This window comes from Lycium ferocissimum, chromosome 8, assembly GCF_029784015.1.
Source record: "Lycium ferocissimum isolate CSIRO_LF1 chromosome 8, AGI_CSIRO_Lferr_CH_V1, whole genome shotgun sequence".
NCBI classification, from domain to species: Eukaryota; Viridiplantae; Streptophyta; class Magnoliopsida; order Solanales; family Solanaceae; genus Lycium; species Lycium ferocissimum.
Window position 1 is genome coordinate 69534843 of NC_081349.1, and position 13720 is coordinate 69548562.

At 36.6% G+C, this 13720-nt stretch overlaps 1 long non-coding RNA gene across 1 annotated transcript; it reads left to right on the forward strand.

Annotated features, from left to right (window-relative positions):
* The first annotated feature begins 7113 nt into the window (after window positions 1–7113).
* On the forward strand, window positions 7114–7899 carry LOC132067082 (uncharacterized). The gene is made up of 3 exons (XR_009417017.1): window positions 7114–7245; window positions 7364–7596; window positions 7832–7899. It is a non-coding gene; the product is annotated as an uncharacterized LOC132067082 (long non-coding RNA).
* The last annotated feature ends 5821 nt before the right edge of the window (window positions 7900–13720 follow it).

A 13720-nucleotide genomic window follows, 5' to 3' on the forward strand; every position in this document is an offset into this window, starting at 1 on the left:
AGAGAAATGATCATATCATCAGCATAGGCTAGATGATTCACCTTATGACTCCATTTAGGAATACCATAACATTTAAACTGAGGAATCTGATGTAAAGCATTAAGATTTTTAGTCAACACACATCAGTTAGAATGAACAAAGTAGGAGATAAAGGATCCCCTTGTTTTACTCCTCTGGAAGACTGAAAGAATCCTTGTTGTTGCCCATTAATTTAACACTAAATACCAATTGCGCTACTAACAAGCTTGAAAAGCATATAAATCAAAACTTTAGAAATCCAAGCTTCCTTAGTACCTTGGTCAGGAACAACCAAGAAACCCTGTCATATGCCCTAGCCATGTCTAGCTTCATAACTATATTAGTAGATTTTGTGTTCAACCTGATATCTGCAATGATCTCCTGAGTAAGTAGAACATTCTCCACTATACTTCTTCATTTAAAGATATAATGTCTGCTAATCCCTCCACCATTCTTTCATGAATTAACCTTGAAAAGATTCTATTATTAAAGTTACTCAAACTAATTGGTCTCATATCTGAGAAGGTATTGATTATATCCTTCTTAGGCAAAAAATCCAGATTAGTATGTGTAATAAATCTTGGTAATTCAGCTCCGCAAAAAAATAACTTATCCATGTTGGTAACATCCTCCTTTATAACATCCCAAAAAGATTGATAGAAGACTCCAGTGAAACCATCTGGTCCAGCAGCACTTTCTCCATTCAAACTAAATACCATTGTCTTAACTTCATCCTCAGTTGGCATTTCACCAATGAACTTATTTTTCCCTTCATTAACCATCTGTGGAACATGCTCCAAGATCTCAAAATCATTTCGATCCTCTTCTTTAGTGAACTACCCTGAATAAAACCTAATTGCTTCTTGTGATATATCCTCCCTAGATTCTATCCAATTACTATTATGATCTTGTATTCTTTTCAATTGCAATCTCTTCCTTATTTTTTGCACATAAGCATCAAAAAATCTAATGTTTCTGTCCCCATCTTTGAACCATTGCATTCCTGCCTTTTGCTTTCAAAAGTCTTCCTCTAAATGCAAATATCTGTTCAAGTCAGCTTGTACTCTGTGTAGTCTCTCTCCATTTGAATGTGTAGGCTAAAGTTCAAACTGAATTTCAAGAACTTTAACCATATCTTCCAAAGTCTCAATCTCCTGTAAAATGTTCCCAAAACTGTCTTTACTCCACTGAGTTAAAGCAACTTTCACTTTCTTCAATTTATAATGGAAAAGAGTGAAAGGATTAGCCATGAAATATTCTTTCCAATGATCCTTCACTGTGTCCACCAATGTATCATGTTTAGCCCAGAAATTGAGAAACTTAAATGATTTTCTAAAAGCGCCGGTTTCCCCTGAATAAGATATTAGCAAAGGTGCATGATCTGATCGTGTTCTGATTAAATGTGACACCTCTAATCCAGGGTATTTATCTTGTAAGACCTGATTCCCCAAACATCTATAGAATCTCTTAAAAATACAATCTTCTCCACTTTGACTATTCCACCAAGTGAATTTTCTTCCTTTAAAGCCTAAGTCAAATATTGCACTGTCTCGACCCAACCGGAGGGCCATGACGGGCACCCGGTGCTAACCCACCCAGGCACCTCTCATCGTACATCCACATTCATATCTAGGTGAGCCACATGGCCTACTCATGGTTTCTATATATTAATAATACGAATCTTATTGGGCAATGATACTATATCAACATCAATAAATATGCCCATGTTCAAATACATAAGCCGACGAGGCTAACAAAAGTAATATACAAAATATGAGCCGACAAGGCTAAAAGACCTCTAGCTATACACAACTATCTACGAGCCTCTAAAGAGAGAATATAACATCATATAGACGGGACAGGGCCCCACCATGCCCATATGTATATACACAAAAGAATAATACCAATAGCTGCAGCTCCGGATCAAATGGAGCTCCTCTATGCAGTCTCGGAACAGTAATCTACGGATCAAGTCTATCTCCCTGTCAACCGGCGGCATGACACGCTTTTCACAAACAAAAGGACGCACACGAATAATGTACTGAGTATGTAAAGCACAATCAACATCATAATAGAAGCATAAGAAATAACATAAGATAGAGAATCAGGAGATGCTAGAGCCATTTGTACCTCTAGCGACAATTATCATGTTTTCTTACCCTTTTTTCTAATAGGAACCTTCCATTTCTAATGCTTACTTATATAGCAGTACTATACCCGACCATAGAGGTTCGGTGTCTCACATACCCGACCATGACAAGGCTCGGTGTTATATATACCTGGCCCTACCAAGGCTCAGTGTTATTCGTACCCAACTGTAGTGGTGCACGCGATAAATGTTACACCCGGCCATATAAGCTCGGTGTTACATAATAGCCATACATAGATATACATGTATACATAGGAGTCCATAAGTATCATCAATATCATCATCATTGTTGTTTTCACTATATCTTTCCTTAAAGGATCAACTATCATACCATGAAAGTAATGGCATCGTGAGAATACCAAGAATCATGAGCTTTAGTAATTCAAAGGATTAAGTCATTTGGAGGACATTATGGAACCCATGCGAAGGTATATAGTAATGGGATCATGCCTTAATGAAAGAAGGGTTAGCCTTACATACCTCGTCGTCTTCTTAACTACTTAACGTTCACCGTTGAAGCTTGGAAAATCTACATGTAGAAGGATTCTTACCATGGTTAGTCCTTAAAGATACTCTTAATTTCAAACTAGAATAATTCATGAGCTAATGAAAGTTGGGCAGCATTTCCCCTATTTCATCAACTTCCATCATATTACAAAACAACTCCCTAACAATTATAATAACATCCACAATATCATAATCAAGTAATCACATTCCATTAAGTCTTCAAAATTCATTCTCATATTCAACTTATACTAACAACTTCATACCAACCCTTTGCACATTTTCATACAATGCTTCCTCATCATCATTATTACCTTTCATAACACGATTACATCCATAGTATACTAAGAATCATGACTCAAGTTAGCTTACTACTCAAAAACATCATGAAGTCTATATTTAAGCTTCATTTTCTACTTCCTTTCCTCATCCAAGTTATTCAATAACTAAACATGCTTAGTAACATGTAATAAACATGAAAACTAACCTTTTATCTCATAAGAATGAGCTTTAGAGCAAGTTATCAACTTGTGCAAAACCCTAGCTTCAATACCCAAGTAAATCTTGAAGTTTACTAACCCTAGTGAGCCTTCCAACACATGAACACCTTAATTCTTGCTATCTAACCTTTGATTTCTCTTGGGTTTGAGTGAAAATATTTGGAGAAGGGTTTTGGGAGCTCTCAAGACTTGGGGGAAATATGGGGAATGAAATAATGAACAAGGGTCACTTATTTATACTATAAAAAAATAAAGCTGCCCGATGGAGTTATACGGTCCGTATAAGTGGACCGTATAATCCCACCATAAAAATACCCTTCTCTGGAAGGGTTATACGAACCCCTTATATGGACCGTATAGGTTATACAGACCGTATAAGTGGTCGTACAACCCATATTTTCTGAACTTGTTCTCGGTGATTCGTTTGACTTCCAATCCTTGTGGAACCTTCTTGGAACTTATATAACACTTCATTAACCATACAATAGGCCCTAAAGCAGCGACATTACTAAATACGTATTGAATCAACTATCGCGAAAACCCTTCTAAACATGACTTACATTTGACTTCCTTCGACAAACTTAGTCTCACATATTCATATGACTTCGAAATCCTATGGTACGCACTTTAAGCTATCTAATACTCTCCTTAATCTCGTAAGGACTTCATGTTCATCTTAAGCCAACATTAGCCTACTCACAAGGCAACAAATCCGGAATTTTCTGAGATGTAACATGCACAATTTTGAATACAACCTCTGAAATTCTATACTTCATTCATAGTGACTGGTAAACCTCCTTATTTCTATTCCTCAGAAGTGATGACATTAAAATCACCACCTATCATCCATGGTACATGAGTTATGATAGCCAAATCCTCTAAGGATTCCCACAACTTCATTCTTGCAACTTAAGTACACTTTGCATACACCAATGAGACAGCCATCTCCTCCATACTTCCTTGAATCTTCAATTTGAGAGTTAATTGTTGTGGATGATCCAACATAGTTAGTAGCTCAAACATATCACCACAAAAGCCCAAATCTTGGCAGAGCTGTTGACAAAAGCATGTTGTAACCCTATTCTCATTCTGTACTCCTCTAACTTGTCTGCATCTTCAAAAGGTTCTAATAAACTAATGAAACCAAAGTGATACTTCTTATGCATCTTAATTGTCATGACCCAACCGGAGGGGCATGACGGACACCCGGAGCTAACCTACTGAGCACCACAAGACAGACATGCATCTCAGTATATAATCATACCTGAGTGGGCCATCATGCTGACTCATAAATATCATCAGCTGTGAGGGACACCAGCCCAAAATATATACATATACGTCATCAATATGAGACCAAGTATACAAGCCGACGAGGCTATCAAACTAGTAATATAACAGAGTGTGGAATGAAAAGGTTATAGAACATCTAACTGTGCATATTTGTCTATGAGCCTCTACTGGGATGCATAACATATTAAGGACGGGACTGGGCCCTGCCATACCCATTTGTACACAAAAGAACCATACCAACTGGACTGCAACTCCGAAACAAATGGAGTGCTCCTGTGCATCCACTAAAAGGTCAGCCTAAGGGCCTGAACCGTCTCCTTGTCTACCTGCGGGCATGAACACAGCATCCATAAATAATAGGACGTCAGTACGGACAATGTATTGAGTATGTAAGGCATGAAAAACAACACAATAGAGATATGAGAGTAACATGAAACATGAGAGAGAAAATAAACCTGTACATCTGAGCTATTTCTACGGACCCATGATATGCATAAATACTGTGCATCTAAACTGCCTATGAGGGCTAATGATATGCGTAGATACTGTCCATGCACGCATGAGGTCATTCATATATATATGTGTACACAACGCCTGCCAAGCCTCGGTGGGCATCCCGTCGTATCGTATCGGCATCTATGGGCATCATCATCATCGTATCATCATATGACCAGTTGGTTAGGTGGTGGTGCGTGTAGTCTATATATGAAATATGCAATGCGGTGCATAAACACAATAGGAGTACAAATGACTCGAGAGACCATATTGAATCTAAAGAGAGACTTTCTGAAGACATCATTATGAAACATGAAACAAACGGATTATTCCTAACTCCAAGAGTAAAATCATTATGGATTAACGTTACGTATACGTCTTGTTCACAAGGAACATGCCAAAAAGAAGGAAAGGGACAGCCTTAACATGCCTCAAGTCGTCCAAGCAATCGAACAATCACGCTACTCACAACTAGCATGCCAATCCCATAACAAGGAATACATTTATAAACTTAGATGGTGCTAGTATATCACGTATATCAACGACAACTTAATTCTAAAGTAAAACGTGTAGTATTTCCCCTTACTCTCTGATCACTTCAACGTATACAACAACCCACAGTAACAACAACAAGCTTACAAAAGTCCTTAAATACTACTTTCACTGCCCATACAAAGAATATACACCAAATAACCCAAAGTATACCAATATACAATAACAATATATACTTCCTTTCTTCCTAATCAAGGAGCATAATCTCATCAAAACACCAACAACATTGGACACTATCCATATACATGGAAATTAGCTCAACAACACACCCACAACATGCTTAAAACAGTCCATGAACTCAACAACTATAATACAACACTTTATGATCTTTCCTCCATAACTATTTTCACTTTTAAGACTTGCTAAACCTTCAAATCAACTCAACATAAGAGATAAGATGAAGAATATATCTTATATTTGAAAAATTTCAACCCACACAGCTAGCTTCAAGACTTAATCACCACAACTCCAAGTGAAAGCAAGAACATCCACCTTCCATAAATTTGCTTAGGTTTTCAAGGTTTGATCTTCTCTTGAAAAGGTTTAGGATGATTAGAGATTATTAGAAATGGTGGGGAGAGCTTAAAGGGTCTCGAAGGATTTGTTTTGATGAAATAAAATGACCCCAAGTCGTGGGAAATCAATAAATAGGCCAAGTCCACCAACTTAAATTTTCTAGAATTTTCAGGCAAAGTACGGGCAAAAAGTGCGGGCCGTACTTCAAAGTATGTCCCTTACTTTCATCCTGTACTTCAGAATTCTGATTTTTCAGTTGCATTCGAAAGAAGACTCACTGAAATTGAATTTACATATGTTATACATTCCATAACTTCTCATATTCTAGGAGATATACCCCTCTCAAGTCGGACCAAAATTCCTATCCAAATCTCTGCCAAGTTTTTCCCAAATTTTTGACAAATTTAATTTCTTCTATTCGCTTGATCCTGGAGCCTTTAGGAACTTGCTTAGCGCTTGCTAGAAGTTTTCCTTAACCTTATATGAATTTCATAACCTCTTCGGGCTTATGTTGGTTTACCTATAACGCAAACGACGCGAAAAGTTTCGAGCTATAACATTAATCAACCTTGGAAAATCCTCCATAGTGTTAACTGATCTAATATTCCATATGATTGTATTCATCACGGATTACTAGATTTATTATGATTCCTTCTTATTTGAACTCCACCACTTGGTGGAACATTTGTATCTCTGTTGCTTTTCTTTTTACCCCTTCTTGGGCCTTTTTCCACCTACTTAGGAGATAGGTCTCCTGCCCTAGCTACAGACTACATGATTTGACTTATAGGATGATCATATAGATCCTTTGCCCCTGCCTTGACATTTTTTTTATCTAGTATTTTAGCCTCAACTTGTATTACTTATCCTGTATCTTTCACCTGGGCTGCCTTTGATGCCTCTGAACTGTTCTTATGGGCCTTATCATTCCATTTCTTTTGACTTTTTCCTCCCTGACCTTAAGAATTTGCATTTATATTCTCCTTTTGTATTTTATTTGAAGAAGTTGCCTCACCCATATGTGACCGCTGTGTTTTTACTCTACTCTGGTTCTTCTTTTGAGAACTTACACTCTTAGTTTTTGTTGCGGATGCACTATCCTTTGCCATATGGAGATCTTCATTATTGTCATTGCCCTTTGAGCTCACTTCCTCTTCATCATCTTTTTGCACCACTATCTTATTGATGTCACTCTTCTCTACTATTGTCCTTTTTCCTGAGGTATTACTTTCACTTGTTTATGTACGATTCACCATCCCTTTTGGTGAGCCTTTACTTTCACTTTGATGTAAATTGTCTTTTATTTGTTCCCTTACTCCATGTGATTTACTTTTTTCAGGGCTTGATTGTTGTTCATTCTGCTTCCCTTTGTCATTTATCATTGGAAGTGCAGCTGCATCATCACTTGCTTTATCTTCTAGCATTGGAACTGCCACCTCCGCATCATCTTTTTCTGTAATCTCTTCTTCTTCAAAGAACACCGTAATATCTGCATCAACAATTTCCTTAATCCCTTCTTCGTCAGCCTTATTTACAACATCTGCATCGTCAGCATTGCCTAAGACATCAAAGGTATTATGAGTATCCAACTTTGTTTCTTCTTTCTGATTGTTTGACTCCCCTACTTCCTCAATTATTGCTACACTGGCATCTTTAATGTATTTATTCGTCCTTCTTGCATCCATTCTTGCCTTGCTTGCGCATTGCCTACTGCCTTCCCACTTGTTAATATTTTCCTCTGATTAGCTGTTGTCCCCACTTTGTCCATGGTTTCTTTCCTCATCTCCTCCCTATATTGTTTCAACAGTTCTGGGTGTAAAGCTCTGCACTCTTTCTCATCATGACCCTATAATTTGCAGTGATTGCAATACTTAGGTAAGAAATCATAATTAACTCTTACCCTTATTGAAAGCATTTTCCCTATTTGTTCATCCTTTTTTCTGATATATGAATCCTCTGAGGGTTTGTCACGACCCAACTCCGTAGGCCGCGACACGTGCCCTAGTTGGGCACTCATACGTACCTTAACCTAAATTAGCAAAATATTAAAAATAAGCAGGAATAATAATTTAATGATGCCAAGTGGATATGGCGCACGAAGGCCGATAAGGCCGTCACAAAGTACATAAGTCCAGATCGTACGCAAGCCTCACGAAACATATACAGAACCCACACCACATGTCTCGTACCTCTGTGCGAACAAAACATAATCATATGACGGGACGGGCCCCGTCGTACCCCGAACAAATAAATACATAAACAACAGAAAAGTCTATACCAAAATATAGGCTCCGACAAAGGAGCACTTCAAACAAATTGACGGATAACCTAGGCGGCGAATCGGCAAATCAAGCGTCTGTACCTGCGTGGCACGAAACGCAGCCCCGATGAAGGAAGGGGTCGATGCGAAAAATGTACTTGAATATGTAAGCGAGTAGACTGTACTAAATAAAATTAAAGATCAGAACAGAATGTGCGGAGAATGAACAAGGTACATAGGAAATCAAAAATGCATATCAAAAGTCATAAATAATGCATGCGAGAAACATATGTCAAAACCGGCCCCGCTATGGGACTCGGTGGGGAACGGTAACATGCGCCCCGTCTCCGGCGCCATAACACATCATACTTCGTAGTAGGAATATCTCCGAACCACATCATACATACCAAATGGCCATATCACATCACATCATCGATATCGAATATATGTACATGGCACAAGATACTTCGACCCATGTACATGTCATACTCCGCCCTCACACCGAGGCACGGCGAACAATGCAGAGGAAAGCGCTTGATAACAAATCCTGGCTCGGGCTCAGTAAAAGAAGCATTGAGGCATCCACGAGTAGAGTAGTGAGAAACTAAATGCAAAATATAAAATATATACACAGACTCGATCGAATAGTCCAAATGACAAATCATTAGAAATAAGTCGCACGATAATCATAGAACGTACCTTTCAGACATCACGGTGGATTATGTCGGAACAGAACATTCGGATTCGTGGTACATATCAGAACACGTCATAGGACTTAATGGAATATTTCAAACAGTTGACATTTAGGAAAGAGCAACTCAAAACGTTTCCTTTAAATATTGTTCGAAAACAAATCATTAGCACAATAATAATGGGTTCGGGAATAGTGGGCCCACCTCCAGGTCAAATGAGGTGGCGTACTTAAATCACGCTCGTTGAATTTCATAATATCATTAGTAAGTGTTTTAGAGTGATCGGATTAGATTTGTACAAATTTTAGACGTCCAAAATCAATCTAATCGATTGTGGTCTAATTGGGTTCAATCCCATTGAATGAAAAAGGCTCAACTTTAGATGTAGATTCCGAGAGATAGGAGCGAATCCAAGGGTCGAATCCGAAGCTAACACACCTATGTCGTGCCATGAAGAGGAAATAGAAAGCTTTACATACCTTTCTTGTCCTTCGCACTTGCCAAAACATCAATCCCGTTTCGTCAAAAATCTGCAAATGGTCACCTTTACCAGTTACTATTCATGAGACTTAGAAATTCTATTCTTGACCAATACTTGTCTATAAAAATTTGGGCAGCACCTCCCCTATAAATACGACACCCCGAGAATTAAACTCGGCTTAAGACAATCAACAACACCCAACAACAACACCAACGACAACAACAATCGCTACAAATCGCAATATAACACAATTAATCTACTTTCCGACATAATACAATAACTTTCATTCCGACTTCACATGTCCCAATCAATACCATCATACTCACATTCATTGCCAATCAAAATCATTACAATGCCATTCGGAAGAACTTCGTATCACTTCTACAATATATACACGAGATATACACGAGATATACACATGATATACCAAATATGCCACTTTGCACCAAAGCCATAATTCATCCAAATCTTCTAATCTTTAACATTCGTGTTCATAACATGTTTCCATCTTCTAAGTTCACCAACAACTACCATAATTTACACCTTAACAACTTAATTATTATAATGACATGAAATCATACTAAAACGACATAAGCCCCTACATTCCATTTCAATGCAAACTTACATCATTTTACTTCCATTTACATTGCAAGGATTACAATAACACAATTAACATACTAAACAAACTTAATTCATTTCCACTCTACCAACACCATACCACACGGCCACCTCCCACATCTCAACTTCAATCAAATTTATTCAACTTTTATTCTCAATGTGAATTCCACAACAACCACAACTAGGATACAACATAGAATTCAACATCACCTCCACACACCATAGCATACACCACGGCTACATGCATGCACACACACACACCATGCCAACTTCCATATTTTCATGATTTCTACTCATTTCTACATTCCACAACACAAATAAACCTTCACAACATAAATAAAAAGGATGAATTCTTACCCTTTTTCTTCCAACTTCTTCACTTGTCCAAAGTGTTGAATCGATAAAACCAACGACTTATCTTCCGAAATAATTGCACCACGTTGTAGAGGGACCTTGAATTAGTATAAATATCACAAGAAAATAATTTTGGAATCAAGGTTTCAAAGGGGCAAAAATTTGGGTCTTGGCCGAATGCCTTGACCCCTTAGCTCTTATTGTTCTTGTTTTCTCCTTGTCTTCTTTTCTTGAATTTTCTACAAACTTCAAGACTACTTAATGACCCTTATATAATAATTATCACATGGAAATTAATTAGGTCCATGGGCTTGGGCCTTGTTGGCCGCCACCCCATCTCTTTTGGGCTTGATTTTTCCTTTTTGTTTCTTGAGCCCAATTAGTCAAAATTCTTATTTTGCAATTCCCAGAAACTAATTTCCAAAATTCCCAAATTTTTGCCTCCCTGGCCTTCTTTAACACTTCCATTAATATTCTTCCATAAACAACTCATGTGTTAAATAAAATCAACTATGACCTTATTTTCTTACAAGCGAGGTTACTTCCAATTTTTTTTCCAAATACGCAAAAATGCCGGATATAACAGGTGTGTTGCTAACAAATCTAACTCCACCTTAACTTTTGAGTAGCTAGGCCTTGTTTTGTTTGCAGTGGCTAAATCAACTGTTAAGGATTTACCAATTGCAGATGCTCAGGAAAAGAGGCGCTTCTTTTGCAATAAAAATTTAGAGAAAGTTCAAGAAAACTTATCCATGCAACATCTACAGAAGTTTCCTCATCTGGCTTAAACCAAGGGTTCCATATCATTGGCCTCATTGACAATATCTTGAATGAAATTTGATGTAATAAGCAAGTGTAGATAACATTTTAATATAATCCTCTAGCAAAGATAATCACATCAATATGTGTCTGTCTTCTATGAGACTAATATCACAATTACCTTTGATACCACATTGATCCGGAATAGCTGTCCTTAGTTCCTCAGTATCTATCATATCATACGAGAACTTACCTAGTACAACATATTGTAAGTTCTCCTTCATGATTAGTTGCTTGAATTCCTTAGAATTCCATTCCACATGGGGTTCTCCATTGATGAAAGTAATTGATTTTAAAGGTAGATTGGGTATATTTTCTCCTAAATTTGGCTTCAAAAGGTTGGCGTAGTTCATTCCGCTAAGCAAATTATTAGGGACGTTTTGTCTTGGGGTTGTGTTTTTAGATGTTGAGGCTTTATTCGTGGGGTTAGGCAAAATAGGTTGAGCAGGTATGTAGTTATGGTGTTCTACCGTGTGGTTGGGCTGTGTATGAGGTGTATTTGGTGGAACAACCCTAGGCAGAAGCTGCCTACTGGCCAAAATGACCATCGACGGCCTGTGATATTAGGGTTAGACAACTAGGGTTTAAGTTTTTGAAGAGAGAGAATAGAGTGTTTTTATCACTCTATACTTGTTAAGGCCTCAATTGTTTTCATTAAGATTAAGACGTTTGAATCTGAATGCACATATGAATGATTAAGATGTTATTTCTAAATTTGAACACTAAATGATTAAGATTGTTTGTTTTTCAACATCTGAATGTGCATAATATTTTTATTTAAACATTATAAATATACAATTCAAATATTAAAATAACTAAATATTAGAAAATAAATATAAATTTAATAAAATAAAAATATTATTTGATTAAAAAAATGAAACATTTATGTTTGCTATTAATGATGGACGGGTAGTGTGTGGGATTATTTTTTTTTTTTTTTTTTGGGGAGGGGGGAGGGGGGATGGGGAGGGCGAGGGTTAGGGGTAAGGTAGGTGGATGGTGGGGTAGGTGAATGAGGTAAGGATTGAGTTATGGTCTTTTGGGTGGGGTGGGGTGGGTAGAGGTGGGTAGGTGGGGTGGAGCGGGTAGTGGTGGGTAGGTGAGGGTGGTAAGTGGGTGGGGGTGAAGGGGTTGGGGTGGTGGTGAATGGGGGGAGGGGATAGCGTTGAGGTGGGTGGTGGGAGTAGGGGGTAGGGGGTGGGGTGGAGCCGGTTGTAAAAATTATCCATACAAAATACCTCTTAATGATATTAAGACTTTGTTCTAGATCTTAATGATTAAGACCTATTTAAACAAATAAGCGTTTAGATCTTAATGTAAACAAATCCACTTGAATGGCTTGCTGTCCTAACCATCTTTATCTGACCTTCATTAAGTGCAAACAAATGAGGCCTAAGTGTTGAGTCTGGAACCTAAATGCTCCGAATAAAGTCAAAACCGATCAAAGTCCCATAAAAAAAAAAGTTACCAAAGTACCTTTAACTCGATAAATTATTGAGTTAAAGGAGTTAATTTTAATGTCCAGTTAACTCCTTTAACGCAAGAATTTCTTGTGCTAAAGGTGCCTAAATTTTAGTTTTCTCCCACACTTAATACTTTGGTTAATTATCTAACTTACTTGTCCATTATCTATTGTGAATCTGCTAATTGATTATCTAATTATAATTTTTAGCGTGTTAATTATCACATTAACAATTAAATGGACTATATAATTAACACATTAAAAATTAAAATTATATAACTAATTAGAACATTAACAATAGATAATTAATAAGAAATTAGATAATTAACCTAAATTTTAGTAAGTGAGAAAGAAGAAGTGCCTAAAATTTTCTTGCGTTAAAGGGGTTAACTGGAAATAATTTCTTGAGTTAAAGGTATTTTAGTAACTTTCTTTTTTTATGGGATATTTTGGTTTTCTTGGGGCATTTAGGTTCCGGACTCTTAATTGTTAGCATGTGATTCTATTATAATTAATAGTTATCTAAAAACTCATATTTATTAGTTGATAAAAAAAAAATTGAGATAGAATGTTAGATGATTTAATTCCTTTTTGGTCGATTTTTGTTTCTGAGATACCAATTTTTGGAATTTTTATATCATAATTCTAAATATTTCTTTTATACTAAATTCGATATGGCATAATAATTCCGTGATTAACTATCATGGAATAAATAAGAAAATGGCAAAAATCCTCATCACCAAAGTTCTTCTCTTGAAGTTTTTTTTTTTTTTTTTTTTTTTAAAGAAGGCAAAGGCTAAAATTAAAAACTAAAGTTTATCCAAGTTTATTATCTATTATAAAATCAAGCACATATTTTATATTATACTTATATATCATTTTTAATTGAATGAAAAAAATATATATTTAAAAAGTATATTCATTTTAAATAATTCTTTTAGATTTAGTTCTCATATTATAATCACCATGTTATAATTTCGATATAAATTATTTTCAAACAAAATGACCCT